Genomic DNA, 12,716 nt, shown 5'->3' with positions numbered 1-12,716 from the left:
CCTGAACTTTTACTTATTAATATAAATTTCTGACATCGAACTTTCTTTATAACTAACTCTATAGGTAGAAGTGCCAGTCATGTGCAAGCAAATTCCTATTTCTTAGTTTCTGTATTTAAGACAAAGGACTGAATAACCAATCTTGGCTGTACTGTAAAAGAACCTTGAAATATCTTATAAGAAATGACAACACATATATTAATTTCTTGTTTGTCTGTTAACAGCATTTCCGTCACTTCCATCTTTATCAAACCATCTATAGAAGTTGTTTGTTTGTTTTCTATACCACGTTATCACAATTTGTACATTTCTATATCTACCAGTCAACGACAGTCTGCCTTTTCCTTCTTTATCAGTCAGCAGCAAACTGTCTATTTCCACATCTATTACTCAAAGAGCAAGTTCTCAATTTTGATTTTTATCAGACAATACCAATATACTAGTATCGTGATGGGCCCAGCACAGATGGCCCATTGTGAAGCTATATGCTGAACAGCGAACAAACCAAAATAAAAACTTCTAAAAGTCACAGTTAGAGTAATAAGTGGCATGACCAGCAATGGGTAAAGTGGTTTATGTTACACATAGATCAATTAGTAACATAATTAACAACGAAAATGCGATGTAAGTCACGGTTACAACAGTAAGTGACACAAACAGCAATTGGCAACATGATTTACGTCACTAATCGAGCAATAAGTAACATAACCAACAGTGAGAAATTATTTTAAGTCATGGTAAGAACAATAAGGCACATAGTCAACAATGGGAAATGATTTAAGTCATGATTAGAGCAATAAGTAACATAGTCAACAAAGGAAAATAATTTTAAGTCACGGTTAGAGCAATAAGTAACATAGTCAACAATGGGAAATGATTTTAAGTCACGGTTACAACAATAAGTAACATAGTCAACAATGGGAAATGATTTTAAGTCATGGTTAGAGAATAAGCAACATAGTCAACAATGGGAAATGATTTTAAGTCATGGTTAGAACAATAAGTAACATAGTCAACAACGGTAAATGATTTTAAGTCACGGTTAGAGCAATAAGTAACATAGTCAACAATGGGAAATGATTTTAAGTCACGGTTAGAGCAATAAGTAACACAGTCAACAATGGGAAATGATTTTAAATCATGGTTAGAGAATAAGTAACATAGTCAACAATGAGAAATGATTTTAAGTCATGGTTAGAACAATAAGTAATATAGTCAACAATGGGAAATGATTTTAAATCATGGTTAGAGCAATAAGTAACATAGTCAACAATGGGAAATGATTTTAAGTCATGGTTAGAACAATAAGTAATATAGTCAACAATGGGAAATGATTTTAAATCATGGTTAGAGCAATAAGTAACATAGTCAACAACGGTAAATGATTTTAAATCATGGTTAGAGCAATAAGTAACATAGTCAACAATGGGAAATGATTTTAAGTCATGGTTAGAGCAATAAGTAACATAGTCAACAATGGGAAATGATTTTAAGTCATGGTTAGAACAATAAGTAATATAGTCAACAATGGGAAATGATTTTAAATCATGGTTAGAGCAATAAGTAACATAGTCAACAATGGGAAATGATTTTAAGTCATGGTTAGAGCAATAAGTAACATAGTCAACAATGAGAAATGATTTTAAGTCATGGTTAGAACAATAAGTAATATAGTCAACAATGGGAAATGATTTTAAATCATGGTTAGAGCAATAAGTAACATAGTCAACAATGGGAAATGATTTTAAGTCATGGTTAGAGCAATAAGTAACATAGTCAACAATGAGAAGTGATTTTAAGTCATGGTTAGAGCAATAATTAACATAGTCAACAATGGGAAATGATTTTAAGTCACGGTTAGAACAATAAGTAACATAGTCAACAATGGGAAATGATTTTAAGTCATGGTTAGAGCAATAAGTAACATAGTCAACAATGGGAAATGATTTTAAGTCACGGTTAGAAAAATAAGTAACATAGTCAACAATGGGAAATGATTTTAAGTCATGGTTAGAGCAATAAGTAACATAGTCAACAATGGGAAATGATTTTAAGTCATGGTTAGAACAATAAGTAACATAGTCAACAACGGTAAAGGATTTTAAGTCACGGTTAGAGCAATAAGTAACACAGTCAACAATGGGAAATGATTTTAAGTCATGGTTAGAGCAATAAGTAACATAGTCAACAATGGGAAATGATTTTAAGTCATGGTTAGAACAATAAGTAATATAGTCAACAATGGGAAATGATTTTAAATCATGGTTAGAGCAATAAGTAACATAGTCAACAATGGGAAATGATTTTAAGTCATGGTTAGAGAATAAGCAACATAGTCAACAATGGGAAATGATTTTAAGTCATGGTTAGAACAATAAGTAATATAGTCAACAATGGGAAATGATTTTAAATCATGGTTAGAACAATAAGTAACATAGTCAACAATGGGAAATGATTTTAAGTCATGGTTAGAGCAATAAGTAACATAGTCAACAATGAGAAGTGATTTTAAGTCATGGTTAGAGCAATAAGTAACATAGTCAACAATGGGAAATGATTTTAAGTCACGGTTAGAACAATAAGTAACATAGTCAACAATGGGAAATGATTTTAAGTCATGGTTAGAGCAATAAGTAACATAGTCAACAATGGGAAATGATTTTAAGTCATGGTTAGAGCAATAAGTAACATAGTCAACAATGGGAAATGATTTTAAGTCATGGTTAGAACAATAAGTAACATAGTCAACAACGGTAAATGATTTTAAGTCACGGTTAGAGCAATAAGTAACATAGTCAACAATGGGAAATGATTTTAAGTCACGGTTAGAGCAATAAGTAACACAGTCAACAATGGGAAATGATTTTAAGTCATGGTTAGAGAATAAGCAACATAGTCAACAATAGAAAATGATTTTAAGTCATGGTTTGAGCAATAAGTAACATAGTCAACAATGGGAAATGATTTTAAATCATGGTTAAAGCAATAAGTAACATAGTCAACAATGGGAAATGATTTTAAGTCATGGTTAGAGCAATAAGTAACATAGTCAACAATGAGAAATGATTTTAAGTCATGGTTAGAGCAATAAGTAACATAGTCAACAATGGGAAATGATTTTAAGTCGTGGTTAGAGCAATAAGTAACATAGTCAACAATGGGAAATGATTTTAAGTCATGGTTAGAACAATAAGTAACACAGTCAACAATGGGAAATGATTTTAAGTCATGGTTAGAACAATAAGTAACATAGTCAACAATGGTAAATGATTTTAAGTCATGGTTAGAGCAATAAGTAACATAGTCAACAATGGGAAATGATTTTAAATCATGGTTAGAGCAATAAGTAACATAGTCAACAATGGGAAATGATTTTAAGTCACGGTTAGAGCAATAAGTAACATAGTCAACAATGGGAAATGATTTTAAGTCACGGTTAGAGCAATAAGTAACATAGTCAACAATGGGAAATGATTTTAAGTCACGGTTAGAGCAATAAGTAACATAGTCAGCAATGGGAAATGATTTTAAGTCATGGTTAGAGAATAAGTAACATAGTCAACAATGAGAAATGGGATCCAAGATTCTACTTTTATTAGAAAACAAAGTACATTATTATAGCTTTTATAAGAATTTCTGCAGAATCGGAAATTTAAGTTATTAATGTAACCTGCTAGAAAATAGAACTGAAATACGAATATCAAAATTACGTTTGGTCTCTTGTGATTCAAAAATCTCGAAAGAACGTATTTTAAATGTAGTGGCACTAAACATAAACTACATATAGGCTGTAAGTCGGCAAAAGAAAGATTGGTCCGTAAATATAATATTATATAAGGATTTTGAATTCACGAATGTGAATTATAAAGGAAATCGACGCATCTCCCTATTAAACACAATGGAATATAAAGGACTGTTTTGAATCATCATGGCTATTTGCAACAGTTTGTAGAGTGAAACGTGAAACTCATGGGCGAAACGATTTATTTACATGTATGAGGTATCATGGGAGATGCATTCGTCTTAGAACGTTCCAAATGGTGACTTTGTAACCATCCTGTATTTAACCATATGTTTTCACAGAGAAATTATATAACATTAAAATCGTCCAGTCATCTGACAGTTGGTACTGGATAACTTCACGCTAATTACAGTACAGTATCACAAGGATGATATCTTCTTACGCGGACATTGAATGATATTATTCTCATGATATCTTGCTCGCTGTGTTGCTATTGAAGTGTTCTGGTTGCCAGTGAAGTGTTCTGGTTATTTTGCAAAAGTAAAAGAGGAATCCCACCATTTTTCTGAGTCTGAGTCCGTGAATCAAACACAGAAACAATTTCATGAAAAGTGTACAGTGCTAAAGATACACGTTCTTTATTGGCCAGAAACAAATGGACGCCAACTTATCGACTAAGCTACTGCTCTGTTATCCAAAGTGTTAAGTCTTAAACACAAACTGAAACTTTGCACGTTGTCAAGTGCAGAAAGAAGTTTTTATCTACTCTTTAGCTGTGCATAACAATTTAACTAAATTTATTCGATTGTTTGGAATTAACCACAAAGCTGCACAAAGGACTATCTGTGCTCTGTCCACCACGGGTATCGAAACCCGGTTTCTAGGGATGTGAGTCCGTAGACGTACCGCTGTGCTGCTGGAGGCTTAATTTGTTCGATATTATCAGTTTTGAAACAATATGTGTGCAACATATGTTTGTTTTTTAATTTCACGAAAAGCTACACGAGGGCTATCTACACTTGCCTTCCCTAATTTAGCAGTGTAAGACAACAGGGAAGGTAGTAAGCGAAAAGGGCCAGTATGTTTGGCGTGACTGGGGTTCAAATCTGACAGCCTCAGATTACGAGTCGAGCGCCCTAACCACCTGGACATGGCGGGCGAGTATGGGATGACACTGTTTATTAATTTCACGCAAAGCTACACAAGGGCTATCTGTGCTAGCCGTCCCTAATTTAGCAGTGTAAGAATAGAAGGAAGGCAGCTAGTCACCACTACCCACCGCAAACTCTTGGGCTGCTCTTTTACCAACGAATAGTGGGATTGATTACAACACCCTCTGGCTGAAAAGGCGAATATGGGCAGATTACGATTCGAGAGTCTTTAACCACCTAACTATGCCGAACATACAATACTCGTAAAAATAAATAAAAAAACTATCTTTCATACGAAGTATGGGTTAAAAATTTTTTCTCTGTATCGTAAACTGGTCTTCAATCAAACAAATATTCTAAATACCTTCCAGAACTTTATGAAATATATTTTCCACGTATATGGGCAACGCATTCACGTTTCTTTTTATTCGTAAGTAAGACTTGTTTGTTTGTTTTGTTTGTTTTTGAATTTCGCACAAAGCTATTCGAGGGCTATCTGTGCTAGCCGTCCCTAATTTAGCAGTGTAAGACTAGAGGGAAGGCAGCTTGTCATCACCACCCACCGCCAACTCTTGGGCTACTCTTTTACCAACGAATAGTGGGATTGACTGTAACATTATAACGCCCCCACGGCTGAAAGGGCGAGCATGTTTGGCGCGACGGGAATGCGAACCCGCGACCCTCGGATTACGAGTCGCACGCCTTAACATGCTTGGCCATGCCGGGCCCGTAAGTAAGACAGCAACAAGCAATGATTTTAGTTACAATAGCTAATCTGCAGGTTAATTTAAGTAATGTGGAAAATGCTTTATTAAGAAGTCGAACGATGGGTCGAAAGGTCATACGATAATTAAACGAATAAATAATTATGTTAGGAAAGTTTGATGTAATAAAAAATAAACTAACACATTCTACTTAACTTACACATTTTCTATATTTCCAGGAAGCTCTAAACTTGATTTCATGGTAATTTCATCAGTTCATGAGCTCTTCCCACGTGTCTCGCTGAGAATTTATTTCACTAAGTTCAGGTTTCAATCCCTGTTGTGGACATGCTGCAAATAGCCTTATGGGGGATAATACGCTACGAAACAATCATTTGTTATATATCTGTAGTTTTGTTGTCTTTTTAGTTAATTAATTTTAAATTAACTTTTTTATTATTTGTTCTTCAAATAGTTAATTAATTGACTAGTTAGTGTTAAAAATGTGTAATAATCAGTTCCAAAACTGCCAATAACAACGTAATGGAAATTATTTTTGCAAAGCAAGTGGCACCAATAACGTTGACGTATTTATAATACACTGTTTAAAAATATTTATTGGCAATTATATTGTTTTTCGTTATTTTAACTTTTGCTTAAATGAGGGACGTTCTTACACTAATTTGTACAAAAGATGGCGCTAACATTTAAAAAAAATTGCCAAGAATATCATCGGTTTTCAATAGTTTAAAACAGATTTCATTTTGTTTGCTTGCTGTTAAACACAAAACTACAAAATGGTCTATCTGTTCTGTAGTCACTTCGAGTATCGAAACCCGGTTTCTAGCGATATAAGCCTATAGATTTACCGTTTAGATACTGGGAACTTTAAAATAGAATGTCCAAAGTAGACGATTTTCTCCAAAATTTCAATTAAATACTGCTCATTAAAAACGTTTCAAATGTGTATAAAAGGCGTAGCGATAAAATAACGGTGAAACAGAAATAATAAAACAGATTAATTACCTGGTCTATAAATAAGAGTGAGGAGAAATGACTATGTGATACAGTTAGTCTCAATTGTTATTTGTCTGAATATTTACAAAAAGTCTAATATAATTTATTTTCATTTATTTTTTATATATTTTTCTTTCTACGATTATTTTCTATCATTCACTTAGTACATTGACTCATGGCTAATCTAAATTCCTTTAGCCGGCTGATCCTTACGAAATATTAATAGGATTACCGCCGAAAATGTTGCTAACAGCAAGGCTACCCAAATGTTGCATCAATGCATCCTAAGTACATGTTTATGACTTTGCATATACCTAAATTAACTGTTGTATTGATTTTGAATTCTGGTTTATGAAGGTATCTTGCTTTGATCGGAAGTTAATCATTATAATTGTTATGCATCAAGTCTGTAAAGTCCTAAAGTCCAAACTTGGACGTTTTTCGTCTTGTACGATCCTTTTTCGTTTCAAATATCACTCAAAACTACTTGACTGAAAAAACGATGGTTTGCCGCCTGTGCACAATGCAGGAAGGAGTTAAAAACTCTGAGGTTTAAAACATGGGACGATAAGGAAATCACCTAAATTTTTTAATTTACACGATACAGTCTCAGGATTGTACTGGATTATCTGAGATCGTTTTTGTTTGTTTTTGTAGTAAAATGGAATTTTCACGATTTGTGAGTATGCAACGTGTTGATTCTGTTCAGGGAGATTAAACACAAAAAAATGTTATTTGTTTTTATATTCGGAAAGCACTATTATAAATAAATTATATTTGTTTTTGAATTTCGCGCAAAGCTACGCGAGGGCTATATGCACTATACATCCTTAATTTAGTAGTGTAAGACAAGAGAGAAGCAGCTAGTCATCACTACCCACCGCCAACTCTTGGGCTATTCTTTTATCAACGAATAGCTGAATTGACTGTCACATTATAACGCCCCCACGGCTGAAAGGGCAAGAATGTTTGATGTGATAGGAATTCAAACCCGCGACCCTCGGATTACGAGTCGAGTGCCTTAGCCACCTGGCCATGCTGGGCCATAATAAATTATGTCTTTTCAACCAAAGTGTCCACCAGTGGCTCATCGGTAAGCAAGTGAGCTTATAACGCTAAAATCGAATTTCGATACCCGTGGTGAGTAGAACATAAATAACCCATTACGCAGCTTTGTGTTTTACAGCATACAAACAAATATATTTATTCAGTGTCTCGAGCGAAGCGTCTGAACATAAACTGTTTATGATTAAGATTATTAAATTTAACATAAACTGTTTATGATTAAGATATTAAATTAAACATAAACTGTTTATGATTAAGATGGCTAAATTAAACATAAACTCTCTATATGTTAGGCCTAGCATCACCAGGTGGTTAAGGCACTCGACTCGCCACCAAACGTGCTCGCCCTTTCAGCCGTGATGGCATTATAATGTTACGGTCAATCCCACTATTCGTTGGTAAAAGAGTAGCCGAAGAGTTAGCGTTTGGTGGTGATGACTAGCTGCTGCCTTCCCTCTAGTGTTACACTGCTAAATTAGGGACAGCTAGCGCAGATAGCTCTCGTGTAGCTTTGCGCGAAATTCAAAAACAAAAACAAAACCATGACATACAAAAATAGTTGATGTCTGACTATGAGGGGTTCTTCCATGACATACAAAAATAGCTGATGTCTGTCTGAAAACAAATCAAATCAATCTATATTAGAAGAGACAAAATTGAATTCAAACTGTCTGTTTTACTGGGGCAGTTAAGATAAATACAAACTGTACGTGTTTGGTGAAATGTGATTAAAAGTAAAACATACCATTGAGTCAGAAAGGGAAAAAATGCGCTTAAATACTTAATACTTATTGGCTGCGTTGGAGGCGATATGATCAATAAACTCATAACAGAAAACGTATTGATTTTAGTTTACTAAACGTTTGTGAAGTATCACGAATCCGACACACGTTTTGATTATTTTTATGAAGAAACCTCCGTTTTACAAGGACTGGTGCTTAGGCCATTCGACTCATAATCTCCGGGTCATAGGTTCGAACCCCATTACCAAACAACTTGCCTTTTTAGTCATGGGGATGTTTTATAATGTGATGGTCAATTCCACTATTTATTAGTAAAAGAGCACCCTAATAGTTGGTGGTAGATAATGTTGACTAGCTGGATTCCTTCTAAAGTAGTGACATCTAGCGCTAATAACAGTCAAGTGCCCTTGAGCAAAATTTGACAAATTCTTTATATTATAACGATTTTGAATATGCAAATTAACAAGACACATGACAGCTACAGCACATATAAAGTCACAGTGGAATGGTAAGTATTGGAACTACATTTAACAAGTCACATGACAACTACAGCACATATAAAGTCACAGTGGAACGGTAAGTATTGGAACTACATTTAACAAGTCACATGACAACTACAGCACATATAAAGTCACAGTGGAATGGCAAGTATTGGAACTACATTTAACAAGTCACATGACAACTACAGCACATATAAAGTCACAGTGGAACGGTAAGTATTGGAACTACATTTAACAAGTCACATGACAACTACAGCACATTTAAAGTCACAGTGGAATGGTAAGTATTGAACTACATTTAACAAGTCACATGACAACTACAGCACATATAAAGTCACAGTGTAACGGTAAGTATTGGAACTACATTTAACAAGTCACATGACAACTACAGCACATATAAAGTCACAGTGGAATAGTAAGTATTGGAACTACATTTAACAAGTCACATGACAACTACAGCACATTTAAAGTCACAGTGGAATGGTAAGTATTGAACTACATTTTTACACCGTTACTAGTGATGATACCATTGAAAATTGATCGTTTTCCAGAAAAGTATAAACAGTCTTCTCTGATGCAAACTATTCGTATATTCAGATCATAAGTCCATGTTGATATCGAGAATTTAGAGTTTACACGACAATAATACTGATTGCTCTTCATGAGATTATTAAACAGAAAGAAATATTGATCATGACTTATTCATGAAAATAGGGGTCGATATTAATATTTATTAGTTATCAGGGAAACAGGGTTGGCAAGAGGGGGATTAACAGCAATTTATAGTCTAATCCACTAGTTAATAGTATAATCAAAGTTTCAATCAATCAGCGTTGCCAAGAAAGCTGACCTTCCAAAGGGCAAAATCAATATGATAAGAGCCAGATATTGGGTCTTTACTGTACTGAATTCTAATTATCCGCTATTTCATTCGACAGTAAATTTCGTATCAAATTACCTATAGGCCTATACATAGTTAAAAAGTAGTGTATAATATTGAAAGATTGAATATTTCCTGTTACTCTGGCACAAATGATATACAGTTAATATCTGATCTGTAAAATGTAATTATCTTGACAAGATTATTGACGGGGGTTTCAGTTTGGTAAAAAATAATGAATAGAGGGAAGAATTATATATAATAATGAAAATGTTATAAAGTTAATCACAACTCATTGTCTAGATACATTAATTAATACAAGTTTTATTTAAAAATAATATAATGAAGTTGTAGATAAGTTGAATAATGTTTTAGAACAGTGTAAGTTAATTTGGTCGAAACGGTAACCTCCAATTTGGACTGAAATTCGCGCGAAGCTACACAAGGCTACCTGCGCCAGCCGCCCTACTTTGCAATGTAAGACTAGAGGGAAGGCAGCTAGTCATCACCACCCACCGCCAACTCTTGGGCTACTCTTTTACCAACGAATAGTTGGATTGACCGTAACATTATAACGCCTCAACGGCTGAAAAGGCGAACATGTTTGGTGTGACGGGGATTCAAACTCGTGACCCTCAGATAACAAGTCGAGTGCTTGAACCACCTGATTGTGCCGGGCTATTTCTAGATTTAAATAGATAAATAACTTTTAAAACGCTAAAGTAAAGACAAAAATCGCTGCTGTCTACTGTAGAATATAATATAAAAATTGTTTATTGTGTACAAATAGATATCTTGAATTAGGAAATTTAATTACTGAACCCAAATAACAAAAGTTGTTTAAGATATTAGGTTCTTCTTGTAATGCTAAAAGTATAGTGAATGTTTTAAAACACACATCACGAGCCAGGGAAGCGTTTTTTGTTGTTGTTGTTTTTGAGGAAAGCAAAACATCCCATTGTGGCATTTGTTCTACTATTATGAAAATTTGTGAACGTTTTGATTGGTTAAAAATGATACGTTTGGCACACGAATTAGATTGTTAACAGAACCCCAGTCGCCTAGATAAAGAATTAAAGTCTCAATATAAAGTGTTGCTTATGAGGAAATTAACTTCTAAATGCGAGCATCCTAAATGCGCGTCGTGCAAAAACGTAATCGTTGTAGAGGTGTTTGTGACGAAACTTTTGCCACCAAATATAAAGCCAGGCTGTAAACATGAGGGTAAGCAACCAGTTGCAAGTGAAGAACTGATTGCACTATGAACAAGGAGTTGGAAAAGGTAACAATTTTGATGAGAATGAGATTGAATTTCTAGATTATAGTTATCTTAACGAACACTAGGGGAATGTTAATAATGGTACGATTGAATCTCCGGTTTCTGGTGACGTTGAACCTAATGTAAGTACTGCTCCCGTTTATTGAAGATGGCATAGAATCCGTGAAGAAAATGCTCCAATTGAAGATACTGACGCTATTGGTATCACGATTAATTTGGTTTAGATTGCAGATTAACTAATAACCTACCTGACATAGAAGTATGCCGACGAATTGGTTCTCACATCGAGAACTGAAGTTCACTGGCTTTGTAGAGCAGTACAGAAGCAGGGACCAATTCAGATATTTTACAGGGCCTTTCATAATCCCTTTAGGAACACTTTGGTAAAGACAGTTGCCGAATCATACTTCACAAGTACCCCTATATCGGTTTTAACAAAATTAAGCATCATTCAAATGAGAGCAATGAAATTGCAACTTATCCAACTGATGCTAAAATTAAGTTGTTCGTGTCTCAATTGAAGAGTTAACACAAAAACAACATGAGAGTACAAAGTACTGGTCAAGAATAAACTCTTGGCCAAATCTCCTATCTTTGTTTACTACCAGGTTTCATCATGTGGTGAGAAGTTAAGCTCCTTAAAATTGTTTTCTCTTGATAAAAGAAGTGTTAGAAGAGATCTCATTGTAGAAAGGAATGGATAATATTGATCTTAGAAGAGATCTCATTGTAGAAAGGAATGGATAATATTGATGTTAGAAGAGATCTCATTATAGAAAGAAATGGATAATATTGATGGATCAACATTTTTCATACTTAACAGTGAGAATTATAGAACTAGGGAACACAAATATAGACTTAGGCAAAGTAAAAACAGTCTTCAACTGAGACAAATTTATTTCTCAAAGTGGGTGGTTGGCTTTGATTTGGTTTGTTTCTGAATTTCGCGCAAAGCTACACAAGAACTATTTGCGCTAGCCATCCATAATTTAGCAGTGTAAGACTAGAGAACGCAGCTAGTCATCACCACCCACCGTCAACTTTTGAGCAGCTTTTTACCAACGAATAGTGGGGTTGGCCGTCACATTATAACGCCCCCACGGCGTTTGGTGAATGTTTGGTGAGACGGGCATTCGAACCTACGACCCTCAGATTATGAGTCGAGCGCCTTAACACACCTGGCCATGATGGGCCTTTATTTTGTGAAATGTTTATTTTCTGGTTTTTGTATTGACCAGCGATACTACAAAAACGATTAAATACAAAAAGTTAAAGAAAATATTCGAGTTTTTTATGTTTGTGTGTGTGTGTGCAATTTTCAGATTAAATATTTTACAGTGAAACTCACAGTATGCACAAAACAGTTGAGCAGTTTACATTTATTGGTAACATTTCCATAACAGTTGAGCAGTTTAGATTTATTGGTAACATTTCTATAACAGTTGAGCAGTTTAGATTTATTGTTAACATTTCTATTTCAGTGACACTATTTTTTTCTGAGGAACTCCACGAACGTGTGAATAAACGTGTTGATATCAAGAACTATTGTACTTTTTATTTCTCGAGTATTTATTTTTTGTGAGAATTTTTTATCTACGTAAAGCAGGTGCAGTAGTTTGGTGGAAGACATTATCC

The sequence above is a fragment of the Tachypleus tridentatus genome, chromosome 2 (genome assembly GCF_004210375.1).
Source record: "Tachypleus tridentatus isolate NWPU-2018 chromosome 2, ASM421037v1, whole genome shotgun sequence".
NCBI classification, from domain to species: Eukaryota; Metazoa; Arthropoda; class Merostomata; order Xiphosura; family Limulidae; genus Tachypleus; species Tachypleus tridentatus.
This window is presented reverse-complemented; position numbering follows the sequence as displayed.